We start from the raw sequence: 15,886 nt of genomic DNA, 5'->3' as shown, positions 1-15,886 counted from the left end.
CCTGGCTGATCTTGAGTCAGTCTTACCCTCTGTAAAATGGAAGCTCTGGTTGCAGAGTGGTCACGAATCGGGCTGCTAACCTCAAGGTTGGCAGCTGGAAACTACCAGTTGTTCCACAGGAGAAAGATGAGGCTTTCTGCTCCTGTAATGATTTGTAGCCTTGGAAACCCTGTGCAGGGTCACTATGAGTCGGAACCAACTCCACGGTACTTAAGTGACAACAACAATAGTTACTAAAATAATGCAAGAGCTGGGCTAAGGCACATGCTTGGAGCACAGTTGTTGTTGTTGTTGATAATAAGTGCTGTTGAGTCAGTTCTGACTCATAGTCACCCTGTATAGGGTTTCCAAGGAGCGACTGATGGATGTAAACCTCCAACCTTGTTGTTAGCAGTCCAGTGCTTATCCTATAGTGCTACACCAGGACAGTAAACAATACTATGGTTACTGAGATTGTCATTTACTTTCTGGGGGCAGTTCGGTAGTTAAAGCACTTGGCTGCTAACTGTTATGTCAGTTCGGCAGTTCAAACCCAGTAACCACTCCTTGGGAGAAAGATGAGGCAGTCTGCTTCCATAAAGATTGATAGCCTTAGACATCCTACGGGGGCAGTTCTTTTTTGGCCTATAGGGTCTGTATGAATTGGAATGGGCTGTACAGCAACAGGTTTGGTTTTTTGGATATTTGGTTTCTCCTTTGGAGAGGGATGAGGCTTTCTGTTCCTATAAAGATTAGAAACCCCTTACAGGGTCAATATGAGTTGAAACTGACTTCAAAGCATATAACAACAACATGGGACATTGGTGGTTCAGTGTTAGTTTCTTGCCTTCCATGAGAAGACTCAGTTCATTTGCTACCACCACCTGTCAGTGGAAGCTTTGTGCTGTGATGCTGATTAGGTTTCAGTGGAGTTCTGGACTAGAAGAAGGACCTGGTGAGTTACTTCTGAAACTCCACCATTGAAAACTCTGTGGATCACCATGGTCTCATCCCATTGTGTGTGAGGTCTCCATGAGTCACAGGCTGTCTCAAGGTAGCTAACAACAACTTCTGCTTCTGTAGTGGTCAAAGAGAGTGACAGGGTATTTGGATTTGGAAGGAACATTTGCAGCTGTGGTTGGAATCCTGTTTCTCCAAGGTTTGTTCAATCCGTGGGGTCAGGGTGGAAGCTGGTTCCCTGAATGTGAGATTCCACTCAAGTTTTTTTGTTGTTGTTAAGTTTCGTGGAGTCGGTTCCAACTCATAGCGACCCCGCACAGGGTTCCTGAGGCTGTAAATCTTTACGGGAGCAGAAAGCCTCATCTTTCTCCCGTGGAACAGCTGGTAGTTTCGAACTGCCGACCTTAAGCTTAGCAGCCTGACTCGTAACCACTATGCTACCAGAACTCAATTATGGAGTTCCTTCCACTTTGATAGTGTGGAGGTGGAAGTGGCTGTCTGGAGCTGATCCAGAGAGCAGTGCTAGAGGAACATAGGAGAAGTGAAAGAGGAAATGGAGAATGGAGAGGTGGCTAGAGAAGGTTAACTCACACCTTCCACCTGACCCAGAGAGTAGAAGATGCTGGGAGGCTGTATGAGGAGTTGTTTGTGTATGGACTGAGCCACATAAATCAACATGGAATAATAGGTGAAGATGTGAGTTCGCTGTTGCTCAAGATGTGCAAGTCAGGGATGGGTGATGGGTCCCCTTTGCCTGGCAAGAAACCTGACGTTGGCTAGTGGTGGATGATGGCCCTTTGTCCTCTCAGAGAGTTTTGAGGGTCCCAACTGTTGATCTGAAAATTCTGTTGACCAGGATGAAATTGTGGTGGCATAGAAACTCCCCACCTCACCTCACAACCTTAAGGTTTATTACCTAAGAAGCCTGGCCGGAGGGGGGAGGGTTAAATAATAGTTTTATTGAGATATAATTCAGATATCACATAACTCACTTATTCAGTGATTTTAGTGATTTTTAGGGCTTCAAACAATTTGTGGGAAATTTCCGTTTTCCCATGAACTGTTTGAAGCTCCTTGTTAGTCCCAGTGTACCTATTAGTTGTTCCAACCATTTCTTCCCCAACCTTTCAGCCCTAGGCTACCACAGCCTTATGTTATCGTTTTTTAATTGCAGAAGTAATGCATGTACAAGCAATTTGTTGTTGTTGTTGAGTGCTGTCGAGTTGATTCCAACTCATAGCAAACCTGTATTGGGTTTCCAGAGAGCGGCTGGTGAGCTTGAACTGCCGACATTGCAGTTCAAACGACTTTGCAGTCTGATGCATTAGCCCACAGTGCTACACCAGGACTCCACAAACAATTTAAGAGTATAGAAAGTAAAAAATGGAAGCCCCCTCCATCCTCCCTTCAGTCCCATTCCCCAGAAGAAACCACTTAAGTTTGGAGTGTTGTTGCCCTTTTTAAACAGCTCTGTGTATACACTCATGTAGCTTTGTTTATAACAAGATCACATTATATGTTTCTGTGGGTTGATTCTTCTTTACCCAGTATACGATAGTGGCCATCTTTCCCTACCAGGATGCATGACTCTCCATCATTCTTTTATTAGTAGGTTCCTGTCTGTGAAATGACAGTTATTTATTTGCCCAGTCTCCTGTGAAGAAATATTTGAGTTGTTTTTAACATTCTTCTAGTAGTCACAGTACTACTTGAACACCCTTGTACATGTCCTATACAATGTTCTAGTATCACATTTTGATGTTTTAGCACACAGCCTTTTAAAAGGTGATACACCTTCCTGTCAGTAGGTACCTTTAGGAGTTCAGGGGATTGTCACCTTTAGATGAATTTAATCAAGAGATTCGCCGTTTGCACCACTTGGGGACTCTGATTGACAACCAAGTATGAGAAAAATAGTATCTTCTTTATTAAAACAAACTGATTTCAAAATCCAAATTGATTTTTAAAAATCTACCACACCACATTTGGAAAAGGAGCTCTGGTAGTGTAGTGGTTACAGATCAAGCTGCGAACCTCAGGGTCAGCAGTTCAAAACTACCAGCTGTTCCAAGGGAGAAAGATGAGGCTTTCTGCTCCTATAAAGATTCACAGCCTCGGAAACCCTGGGCAGGGTCGCTACGCGTTGGAACCGACTTCATGGCACATAACAACAACGACCACATTTGGAAAGTGACTGTAGGCTCCTGGGAGTGAAAGAGTGGAAATATTTTGATTTTGGCCACCCTTCCCCCATGTGTGGGTTCCTCATTGTTGCCCTAGGCTTTGCAGAGCCCAGGCTGGCCAGAAGCAATGCCCGACTGAGACTGACTTGTTGCTCTTAACCAAGGTCTGGGTCAGCCCCTGGGGGTAAATCGTCTCTGGATTCTGTGTCTCTGGTGTTTTACATAACATGTGCTTTTGTTGGCTTTGTCCCTTCCCTGCTTCCTCCCTCCCCCCAGACTCCTTTTAGTCCCCTCCACTCTGTCCCTTTCCCAAAGCTGTGGCTGGAGCTCTGGCCTGCCCCTCTGCGCTGCCCCAGCCTCTATGGGACCTCCCACCTCACCCTCCCAATCCTTTCTATTCAGGCTGCCAAAGAGACCGTTCTAAACCCAAACTGGGCCACGGAGTCCGCTCCCTCTCCGATGCCTGAGGGATGAGATTTAAAGTAGAGGAGTCTTCGAAGCCACCATCCAGCCACCACTATTCTTTAGTAGTCCAGATTCCCTGTGATTGTTGTTCAGATTCCCTTCTGTGACTGCTGAGACCACAACTGAATTTTGGGTCTTGCTTTTTCCACGAAATTATTTATAATAAATGCCTGTCTTAGGTCATTAAAAGCCCTCTGGAAGCATTTCTAAAGGCTGCGTCTTGTTCCATGGGGTATTTCTTAACCCTTTCCCTGTTGGCCACTGGGTCAATCCTGACATGAAGGTTGGTCATAGGAGTACACCGAGTCACTGTCTCTGTTTCCTTTCACTGTGCTGCAGTCCTGCTCCTCCTTCCTCTTCATCAACTTGGTGTTTTGAGGAGACTCCTTCCTGGGACTTGATCTGTTTTAGCTGCTCTTCTCCCTAACTGACACCTCTGAGCATCCTTTCAGGGAGCATGGGATTGAAGGGGCTGCCTATGACTGATGATCAATGACCATGGCCTCTGGGTGTGTGGCCAAATGCCCCGGGCTGCTTCCTCAACCTGTAGCATTCAGGGATTTGAAGTGAAATATTTTCAGCCTGAGGATGGTAGGTGATGGAAAAGGCAATGCCAGGCTCTGAGTTCCTACAAAAGTGCCATTGCCATTGAGTTAATTCTGATTCACGATGACTTCATATGCCAGAGGAGAAGTGCACCATAGGGTTTTCAGTGGCTCAAGGGATCAGTGGTTCACATCCACCAGCCACTCGGTGGGAGAAAGATGTGGTAGTTTGCTTCCCTAAAGGTTAAGCCCAGATGCACTGCTGTTGAGTCGGTTCTGACTCATGACACTACCATGGTTCCTTTCTGTAAAGATTGTTATTGTTAAGTGCTATGGAGTCAGTTCTGACTCAGAGCGACCATGTATAGGATTTCCGAGAAATAACTGGTGGGTTTGAGCTGCCGACCATGTAGTTAGCAGCCCAGTGGTTATCGTACATCCCCACCCCAGTACTCCAGGTAAAGATGTGCAACCTTGCAGGGTTGCTATGAGTTGGAATCAATTCAGCAGCCATGGACTTGGTTTTATTTTGGGGGGTTAATCTAACAGAAGTAAATTGCCAGACCTTTCTTCCGTAGTGCCTCTGGGTGGATTTGAACCCTCTTGGTTAGTAGTTGGACACAAACTATTTGTGCCACTCAGGACCTTTACTGCAAAATTGTTGTTGTTAAGTGCTATTGAGTCGATTCCGACCCATGGCGACCCGGTATAGGATTTCTAAGGAGCAGCTGGTGAGCTTGAACTGCCAACCTTATAGTTCAAACCGACCTTGCAGTCCAGCACATTAACCCACATTGTTATTGCTGTTAAGTGCCTTCAAGTCCGGTCCAACTCTGCGACCCTGTGTAGTGTTTCCAAGGAGCAGCTGGTGAGCTTGAACTGCCAACATTGTGGTTCGTTCAAAGTGACCTTGAAGTCTAGTGCATTAACCCACACTTCTTGTTGCTAAGTGCCTTCTAGTCTGTTCCAACTCATAGCGACCCCCTATGTAGGGTTTCCAATTAGCCATCATTTAATTAAGCACTCACTATGTGCCAAGCCTTTACCTGTATTATCTCATTAAATTCTCACTCTCTTCTCACCTCCCCACCTGCCCACCTCCCATGGTTTTACAGGGGGGGTTGCAGCAAGTCATAGGCAGGCTCAGATTGGGATTGTCCAAAGCCTTAGCTACTAAAACCATGCTCCACTGTGACTGGACAGTCCCTGGTGCTCAGACCAGGCAGGGGGACAACATGGGTATTTACGGTCGAAAAGAGGCTGGCAGTAGAGGCCTGGGTATAGGAGGAGCCAAGTGGGGACAGAGCCCCCCAGGTTGTACACATCTCTCACTCATTACTGAGTCTGAGACTCACAGTCTCCCTTTGACCAGCCCTGTTCTTCAGTTCACCCCTCCTCCACAGGCAGAGCTCATGACTCACTTCACCCTGGGTCTCCTTGTAGCATCAGTCTGTGGTTGCAGAAATTCCTGAGCTGCTCTTTCCTTCCCCCTGCCCCACCCCCATCCACTTCCCTGCTGGAGGAAGAAAGGTTTTTTGTAGTTTGTGCCCGGCAGTGTGAAGGAAGGATTAGGACAGATGCCTAGATTTAAAACCCCTAGGGTGGAGCAAAGCCCTGCTCCTCTCCTGGTAGAAAGAATCTTACTGCCTGAGTCACACAGGGCTGCCATCTTCTGATCTCACAGATCTTAAAACTGGAAGAGCAGGAAATGCCCCTCCTCTCTAGGGCACCCGGTTCCACCCTCTGGGCTGGGTCCCATTTTGGAGATGTGTTATGCTGGCCCATAGAGATGAAAGGATCTGCCTGTTGACACGCTGGAGAGTAAGTTGGAAGAAGCAGGGAGCTGACAGGTTCGGGGCAAGGACTCTGAAGTCTCACTGTTTGGGTGTGAGTCTTGGTGTTCTCTGAGCCACAGTGACTTCTGTAAAATAGGATGACAGTATAGTCATGAGCTGCAGAATGTCATTGGGGGCAGTGCCCAGTCACATTTATGTTTGTGGCCCCATAAGGTTATAATTAAGGAGCCCTGGTAGTTTAGTGGATTAAGAGCTGGGCTGCTAACAGCACTTTGAATCTACCCGTTGCTCTGCAGGAGAAAGATGAGGCTTTCTGCTCCCTTAAGCGTAGTAGTGGTTATGAATTGGCATGCAAACTGCAAGGTCAGCGGTTCAAAACTACCAGCTGTTCCGTGGGAGAAAGATGAAGCTTTCTGCTCCCGTAAAGATTTACAGCCTCGGAAACCCTGTACAGGGTCGCTATGAGTCGGATCCAACTCCACGGCACATCGCTACTACTACTACTAATGACTTACAGCCTCAGAAACCCTATACTGAGTCGTTATGAGTCAAAACTGACTCCAGGACACATAACCACAACCACCACCACCATCACCAAGATTATAACTGAGTTCAGGAAATCCTGATTGGAGAACGGGACATAGCACACCTAGTAGCTTCCAGCATGCACCAAGTATCTCTCAGGTCTCCTGTATACCAAGTGATTGTTCTGCCAGGCATATAATGCACAGCACATATATAGCCTATAATGCCTGTGCCTTGATAGTCACAATAAAACTTCCTTCGTTACTGGCTTATGTATGCACTGCACTGTACTTTCTATCTAAGAAGTGTACTGTATGCCTTGACTTTTAGGGAGCTGCACCCAATCTCGAGCATCACGTGTCTCTGGAGTGTTGTAGTGTTACCTTTCCGTTTGATTCTCTTAAGAAAATATTACCATGAAGTACATACGTCATAGCTGTCAAATGCAGCACAACCAGTGCTAGTGAGAACAACAAGAGGTACTGATCTGGAAATGAAACAAAAGATTATTAAACAACCGGAAGGTAGAGTATCAGTGAATCCTATTGCTTACAATTTAGGCAGCTCACACTAGATAACCACAACGATCCTCAAAATGGAGAAAATTCTCCAAGGCTCCACTGAAAGCTAGAAGACTAATGGAAATACTGTGAGGAGAGGGAGCTAGGTCAGATATGGACAAATTGCTAGTGATGTAGATTGAGGACTAACTACAAAAGCGAGTCCTTCTCAGCACATTGATGATCACCGCTAAGGATGCTCAAAGAAAAAGCAAGCTCCAACTACAACCACAAAATATCCAAATCACAGAACAGATCAAAGTGAAAAAATGACTGTAGTGATTTCTCAGTCCCTGGGCAGGTGGGTGGAGAGAACACAGTGAGTGGTATCTATTAGGATTGTCACTTTATTGAACAAACTTGGTGACCAGGAAGATGTGCTGGGACTATTCCCTCAGCACCCTGCAATGTGTTCCAGAAAGTAGGCATGTCCCAATTTGAGGAGCACCTGGACAGTTGTGCTGTTAAGCAGATACCTGGAGGGCATGAGATGAGGCCATTCAACCTGACATTGGGCAGGGCACAGAGGATAAAGGGGTGAAAAGACAGATGGCCCTGTGTATAGAACTACGTCTTGAGTCAAGTCTTGTTGACGATTTGTTGTGTAACTCTGAGCCAATGATTGTGACTCACTGTGTCTTTTCTCTCCATCTGTGACCCCAAGACCAGTGTCTGCTATTGGGAATTCTCTGCCTCTGAAAACCTTTTCCTAGGGATCTTGAGTTGCCTTCTAAAGTCAGGGTTGGAGGGTTATGATGTTAGATGTTGAGGTGAGGAACACCGACTCCTGTCTACATGCCTGTGAGACACCACAGGGGTGCCGCAAGCTCTGGGCCCAGACACCCAGTCTTTTATCCATTCATTAGATAGTTATTAAGCATTAGACTGCTAACCACAAGGTTAGTTCAAGCCTACCCACTGCTCCTTGGAAACCCTATACAGGGTTGCTATGAGTCAGAGCCAGTTCGAAGGCACTTAACAGCAACAACACTGTGTGCAACACTAGGGACAAACGGATGTACAAACTCATGCATGGTCCCTACCCATGTGACCCTCACCACTTCCTGGCTGGTGATCACTCCATGGGACAAGGAATGTTTTTAAAAGGAAAGACCTTCTTTGAATGAGGGGGCTGGCTTAGTGAGTAAGGGTGCAGGTGCCTGCTGGGATTGGGGGATGGGGTGGAATGGAGGAAGCCTTGGAGAGAAGACTTACTCCTGAAGATCCTTGGGAGACCTTCAAAGCAATTTTAGACAGAGGTGGCAGGTGAGTGGGCTGTGTATGAAGGTAGATGGGAGGAGGTAAGCCTAATCGTGAGAGGCAGGGTCTGGACCATTGAGGATGGGGTAGGGCATAGTCAGGCATGTGTGTATATGGGGCAGGGGGACTGGAGTGACCAGGCCTTGTGATGATGGCGTGTGGGGTTGGGGAAATCTCTTGTGTCCATCCCAATTGGTCCCATGAAATTGACAGATCTTAAAAGTTGTTTTATCAAGACTGATCTCCAGCCAGTAGTATTGCAGCTTCTGTGTCCATCCTTTAGATAACGGGAGACTCACTCCCTTACTAGGTAGCTCTGAGTATGAGGATCTTTCATTCTGCTCCTTCTATGTGACAAGGTGACCAATCACTCACTTAGAAGGGGCAGAATGAGAAAGAGAACAGGATCTGGAATCTAAGGATCCAAATTTGAGATCCTGTCTCAACTACCTGTCATTTTGGTAAGTCCCTCTCCTCTCGCACCTCCATTTCCTCATCTGAAAAGTGGGCACAATAGCAGCCCATACCCACTAGGTTACTGTGAGGGATCATCAGTGAGGTGATGCAGCTAGAGAGCTCTTTGGTTTAAGAAAATGTTTGCTCCTGTTGTTATTACCTGTTGTTGGGTATAGTCCCTGGTAGGACATTGGCCAAGGGAGTCCCTCCTCCCAGGTGGATCAGAAGTGCAGCGTTTTGGCCAAGGAGCCAAGTGCAGGGCCGTCTGCAGAGGTGGGGGCTCTAGTGGGTAACTGAGGATCTATGAGGGGCAGAAGAAGAAGTTAATTGTGGTTTGCAAAGTGTGAACCCCACTTTCCTACCCACCCATCAGTGACCAGGTCAATCGTAACTGCCATCTGTCCTCCCTACGCCCCACTTTGAACAGAGCCACTTGTGTCCAGCCAAGTTTGTTAAACCAATACTTTCTAGAAGAGGGGACCCTTTGGCAAGAAGATGCCTTTGCTCCACCTGTCTCTAATTCACCTCACCTGCTGGGAGCCCTTTGTGGGTACAGACCGGGAGGCAGGCACCCCAGGGCTGGTACTGGGTACTCTTTGACTAGTCTTTGCTTTTCTCTGACCTTGTTTTGCCCATCTGTGCATAGGGGTACTAGGATCATCTCCAGTGCCCTCACAGCTCTGACCTTTTGGGAGCCTGTGGATCTTGGGCTACCCTACAGACATAGAGCAGGTGTCTAACATCGCCTGAGCTGATCTTGTTTTCAACTTGCTCTTAAGGCTTTTTTGTGCCGAGTCTCAGCTGGGCACTGGGGATAAAATAGTGACACGAGCCCTGATCTCATGGAACTGATGGTCCCTGCCAGCTAAGAAGATTCCATCAAGCTGGATTTGCTGTAGTTTGTGTTACAAAGACAGTGCATCTTTATGTTTTTTCCAAGCGCGTGTTAGTTGGGTCAGCCCAACAGAAGAGGCGGTATAGCTGGGCTTGACTGGGTATCACACAGACTTCTGTCTTTGACAGCAGACTGTGTGACCTTGGGCAAGTTTCTCTCCCTTCTGCGTTCACTGCTTAGACAGTAAAGTGGGAACTGTGATCCCTGGCTCTGGGGCTGTGTGATGGTTCTGAAAGACGGCCCAGTTCCTGGTACATGGACAGTCTTCGGGGGATGGCAATTCATTCTAGCTGAGTTCTTGAGGAAGCTGTGTATCATTTGCCCTGGCCTGTCAGGAATTTAAAGGGTGAGTGGCAATTTGGAGGGCAGTGAGCTGATAAAAGCACCTGGTCTGTTTTTCGGGGGGGGAGTATGAAAGGGAGAAAAGAGAACCAAGCATGAGCTTTGGGAAGTCCACCTCTGGTTAAAACCAAACTTAACCCACTGCCATGGGGTTGATTCGGACCCGATAGGACAGATCAGGACTGCAGCTCTAGTTGGGGCTCCCTGGGGAGCCCTGGCTACCATAGAAGGTTTGCTACCCCCCTCAAGTTTGGAGCTTGTTGGTACCCTTCACTCCACCCCCTCAAGTTTGGAGCTTGATGATGGGCAGTGGCTACTATTATTTTTCTGGCCCCAACCCCTTCCTCCTCCTAGCTATGAAAGACCCTTTGAAATTATCTAACCAGTCCCCTCCATTGCATTACTGAATAAACCGAGGCCTCAAAAGAGTAAAGGATGTGCCCAAAGTCTCAGAGGCTCCTGACCCTAGCAGGAAACATTTTTCCTTTCCTGCCCCCACCCTCTACACCTCCACCCACTGTGGACAGCCCCAGACAGCAAAGCTCCAGTCAGGGAAGAAGTGATTGGGCCAGGGTGGGACCACAGAGGTTATAATTTTGAAAACTAAGTAAATAAACAAGCGCTCAGTGAGAAAGAAACACGTCCTGTGCTAGCCTCACAGATGGGCCTGTGTCTGAGGAGACAGCACAGGTCTGTCCACATGCATACAGGGAGGTGTTGTGTTGGATTAAAAACAGTCAAAGCTGCTCCTACCCCTACTCCCATACTTCAGGATGCTGGGAAGAGGGAAGGGAAAGAAGGACCCGCCCTTCCTTTAGTGGCCAGACCCCCTAGGGTGAGCCACTGTGAAGGCCTGGTCATTAGGCCCACTGTCCAACACACTGTGGGGTGTCTCTTTCAAGGAAGGTTATAGGATTGGAAGGGGCAAGGAGGTGTGAATTTTGTGATTTGAACCAAGTGGCTCAACACAGCAGCAAGCTCTCTCTCATTGTCTCACCTTGACCTGAGATGTGGCTAGAGGCAGGAGTCCTTCTCTGACAAAGGAATTATTTTTCAGTCACCCCAAGAATCTGCCAATCCAGGCAAGTCTCTAACAGGCTACCCAGTTTGGCTTTCCTGTTTTCCTGTTGAGATTGTGGTAGAATCTGAGAGGACAGCTTTGGGAGGCTGCCCCTCCTGGCCTCGAGCCCCTGGGGGTGGGTGAAGGGGTGAGGCCCAGTAGACTTCCTGTGCGATTAGGGCTCCAGCCCCTCCTGCTGCCCACTCCCTCTTTTCCCCTCCCACTGCCAACAGTCCCCTGTTTGGCCTCTTCTGAGGGTCTGATTTTGTGAAGGAGAGCTTGGTTTAGCCTCAGACCTGCTCTAGCTTCCCTGTGACTCCTGCCTCCTCTCTGGGCCTCAGTTCCCCATGGTTTGAAGTCATGGTTGGATGGAAGTCTCTGGATGGGCTTCTCCAGGTCTACAAAGGCCATCTCACTAATCTGTGCCTGATAATGCCCATTCCTGGTGACCTCAGGGTCAAGCTCTAAACCAATAATCCCACTGCTGTGGAGCAGTTACAAGTAATAGCAACCCCACAGGACAGAGGAGAAGTGCCCCATAGGGTTCTACAGAAGGCGCCCTGGTACAGTGGTTAAAGTGGTTGGCTGCTAAGATCAGCACTTGGAACCCACAGGCGCTCTTCAGAAAGATGTGGCAGCATGCTCCCTGTAGGGTCCCTATGAGTCAGAAGTAGCCTGATGATAAGGGGCTTTTTGAAATCTTCATGGAAGTACACTGCCACATCTCCTATGGAGCAACTGGTGAGTTCGAACCGCCCATCTTTTGGTTAGCAGCCAAACACTTAACTATTGTGCGGTCAAGTCTCCTTAGCTGTAAAATGGGAATCACAATCTTCACTGCCCTTGGTTGTAAAGTTAAATTAGCACTTAGCACAATACTTGAGACAGTAAATGTTCAGTATTTAATAGCTATGATTAAAGTGTGATCGTTTAAATTATTTTAATACCATAGCAGTGAATCAATGAGTCTGTCACAAGGGTCTACATTCTCAGAGCATATTGATGCAGAAGCTGTTTGGGATGTGGAAAGCGTGTGGATGAGGTGGGGCAGATAGGGGAGGATTCAGGAACTGGTCAATTCTGACTTCCCTCTACCCTCATCCTAGGAGTGGTTTGGATCCCACTGTGCCTGAGATTGCAGGCCTGAGGCGCGTGCAACCACACGAAGCTTCCTTCCTCCCCGAAACTTACTCCTCTTGGTCTGACTCACTGGTTTTGAGCCCTTTGTTCTTACCCTTGAGTGGAGGATGAAGCTGGGAGAGGCAGGGGCTGAAGGCTTCGGTTTGGGGGAGGCTGACTTTCCCTGTGGTTCTTGACCTTTCTTTGTTCCTGGCCCTTCATAACTGAGCCCCTAGTGTGAGAGATAGAGATCAGGACTCCTGGGTTCTGGTCCTCAGTACCAAGCTGGAGTAGGGGAACAGTACAACAAAACCAAGTTTCTCCAGGCTTGGGAGAGACAGTATACAGATAGTTACCAGTCAGTCATTAAACAGTTATCAGAGAGCAGTTAACTGTCAAGAGGAAAATACCACGCTCCTCAGAGAGCTCAAGCAGGCTGGGCGCTGTGAGTCCCTCCACTGCATGTCTTCCGGTCAACTCCTGACACATGAGCTGGCCCAGGTCTGGGGCATGTCCCTTCCCTACTTAGTGCCTCAGGTCCTAGTTAGTCAAAGGGTCTGTAACAGGAGGTCTGGTGGCTGTTCCACTGCAGGACTAGGGGTGGGTGATGCAGGCATGCAGGGTGGTGCTTCTAGTGCTGGAGATGGAAAACTACAATATACAGAAGCCATTGTCACTAAACATTGGGTCCTTCTGAAGGCAAGACAGGAATGGCTGCCCAGGAAAGGTTTGTCTTTCCCACACTCCACCTCTATTACAGCCAACAACAGAGAGCTAAAACCCACCCAGTCATTCCACACAGGACTAACCAACATAGCCATTATGCAACCACACAGAGATGTGTCTTTAACAGGAAGTGTATCCTCACATTGGGTAAAACCAGAAACAATGTCTATCAATAGGATATTGTTCAATGGAGTAGAATGTAGCCATTCAAAGTGGAGATGTTCTGTATGTCTGAAAGTGTATAGGTCTATATGTTGTTAAGTGCCCTAGAGTCATTTCCTACTCCTCTTGATACTGACTAGGGTTTCTGAGGAGCAGCTGGTGGATTTAAACCTCTGACCTTGTGGGTTTTTTTTAAAAGGTTTTTATTGTGGATTGAGTGAAAGTTTTCAGGGCACATCATCGGTTTCACATTCAATCATTCATATACCTTGTTTCATTACATTGATTATAATCCCCTCCACATACCATCAGTTAACAGAGTTTCTCTATATCCTCTTTAGCTTTTTTTTTTTTTTTTTGGGAAAAACTTTGCCTTTTTGGAATTTACAGCCTCGGCGCTTTTAGGGAGGTTTTTTACATTTATCTGTGGGTATCCAGGGCTCATGTATGGAATTACTAACCAGCATAACTGAATAATCAGATAAGAGACATTTTGCTATGTCTGACCTTGTGTTTAATGTCACACCAGGACCACAAGATCTATGTGGGGAATAAAAATATGGATAGAAATCCACCAAGTTAATAGAGACTATTTTGGAGCGTTGCTGTTGTTGTTAAGTGCCTCATAGCTGCACCTGTATAGGTGTTACCGAGGAACAACTGGTGTATTTGAACTGCCAACTTTGAGCTTCAAACTGACCTTATGGTCAAGTGCTTATCGTACAGCGCCACACTAGGGTGTTAGGGTAATGCATTATTCAAAATTTATTCACTCTCTACAGTTTGTTTAAGGAGCTCTGGTAGTGTAGTGGTTACGAATCAGGCTGTGAACCTTAAGGTCACAGTTCGAAACTACCAGCTGTTCTGCTGGAGGACGATGAGGCTTTCTGCTCCCGTAAAGATTTACAGCCTTGGAAACCCTGTACAGGGTTGCTATGAGTCGGAACTGACTCCACAGCACATAACTACCCACCACCCACCACAGTTTGGAGTCCTGGTATGGCGCTGTAGGCTAATGTGTCAGACAGCAAAGTCATTTGAACTACAAGGTTGGTGGTTCAAGCTCACCAGCTGCTCCTTGGAAACCCTATACGGGGTCTCTATGGGTCAGAATCGACTCGACAGCTCTTAACAACAACAACAAAGCAGTTTGCTTAGGGAACCCTGGTAGCGTAGTAGATTACGAGCTGAGCTGCTAATTTCAAGGTCAGCAGTTCGAACTACCAGTCACTCTGCAGGAGACAGATGAGGCTTTCTGCTCCTGAAAAGATTTACAGCCTCAGAAACCTTATACAGGTTCGTTGTGAGTCAGAACCAATCTCAACGACACACAACCACCACCACCAATATTTGTTTTCTCCTTACAGTGACTGTATTATTACTTTCTATTCAGAAAGAATGACTCTATTGATCATGTTTTTTTGGGCAGGGGGAATTCAGTTTCTCTGATTCCAGAATTTGAGAGGCTTTGGCCCCACAGAAGGGGCTTAGGTAAGTAGAAGACAGGGAGAGTCTGGAAGGTCTGGTGTTTAAGGCAGATTTTGAAGGACAGAACAGTTTCCTGTCCATGAAGGAGCACCACAGGGATGTGACTGGAGTTCAGGGCTGGGTTTTTAGCTCCTGAACCAGGAGACTGCCTGGTATGACCATGTGTATCAGACAAAGGGGTGAGGGGCTAGGGAACCCTCAACACCATTAGCTGGACTTGAGAAAGAGAGTAAGTCACCATGCATCTGTCGTTTTATCAAACTGTGGTGACTTGCATATTGCCATGATGCTGGAAGCTATGCCACTGGCATTACACATACCATCAGAGTCACCTATGAATGGACACGTTTCAGTGGAGCTTCCAGACTAAGACAGACTAGGAAGAAAAGCCTGGTAATCTCCTTCTAAAAACAGAGTAGAACATTGCCTGGTATAGTGCTGGAAGATGAGCCCCTCAGATGGAAAAGCACTCAAAATATAAAAGACACAGTGACTGCAACAGTAGGCTCACACGTAGCAAGGATTGTGAGGATGATGTAGGACCAGGCAGTTTTGTTCAGTTATACATAGGATTGATGGCACCTTACAAAAACTGTGGATAAGAATAGCAGCAAACATTCATCATATATTTACTCTGTGCCCAGTACCATGGTGGTTCAAGCTGGGACAGATGGATGAATTCCTTAAATCCCTATCCTAGGTGAGGTGGAGACAGTGGGTGGTGAGGAGTGGCTGGGTTCCTATCAACTAGGAGAGTCTATGATCTGTATAAGTCCTTAGATGTCCCTTCTCGCTGCTTCTGCTCTGGGTGATGTGGATGGGATTTCAGGTGCTTGGTGCTGGACTTGGGTCCCTGAAGGTGTATGAACCAGGAGGCTGAACTCTGAGGGCCCCCTTCTGTATTGCTCAGGGTTTCCCTCTGCCTATCCACACGGTGATCACAGCTCTTTACCTTTGTTTCCCCAGCTGTAAAGTGGGGATGATAGTAACTACCTCCAAGAGTGTTGGGAGCTTTGTGGAGGCCATCCCTGCTGTCTGGCATGCACAGAACTTTCAATAAAAAGGGTTTCTGCCCTTGGGGTCTGGTGTCACCATCAGGGCCAAGACTCCGTGAGGATCCAGGGGTCTTTGGGATCAGGTTGCAGGGTCAGGGAAGCAGCTCTGCAAAGGCCCAGAAATGAGAGTACAGATCTTTAAGGGAACTAGAGCTTGGTGGGTTTGCTGAGGTTCTTGTGGGCTGTGGCAGAAGCACTTTTTAAATTTTTTAATTTTTATTTTTAATGTTTTATTGTGAATTATGTGATAGTTTACATGGGAGAATATTAGTTTTACATTCATCCTGTCGTATATAGTTTCATTGCCATG

The 15,886-nt window shown here is 47.1% G+C and overlaps 1 protein-coding gene across 1 annotated transcript in view; it reads left to right on the top strand.

Moving 5' to 3' along the window:
- The window catches only part of FAM129B (family with sequence similarity 129, member B), a 74,524-nt gene that overhangs the window by 2,824 nt on the left and 55,814 nt on the right, over positions 1–15,886 (top strand). The gene's annotated exons all lie outside the window — the stretch shown is intronic.

The sequence above is a fragment of the Chrysochloris asiatica genome, unplaced genomic scaffold (genome assembly GCF_000296735.1).
Source record: "Chrysochloris asiatica unplaced genomic scaffold, ChrAsi1.0 scaffold00014, whole genome shotgun sequence".
NCBI classification, from domain to species: domain Eukaryota; kingdom Metazoa; phylum Chordata; class Mammalia; order Afrosoricida; family Chrysochloridae; genus Chrysochloris; species Chrysochloris asiatica.
Note: the sequence above shows the minus strand (reverse complement) of the source record. Positions and strands in the feature narration are given on the sequence as shown.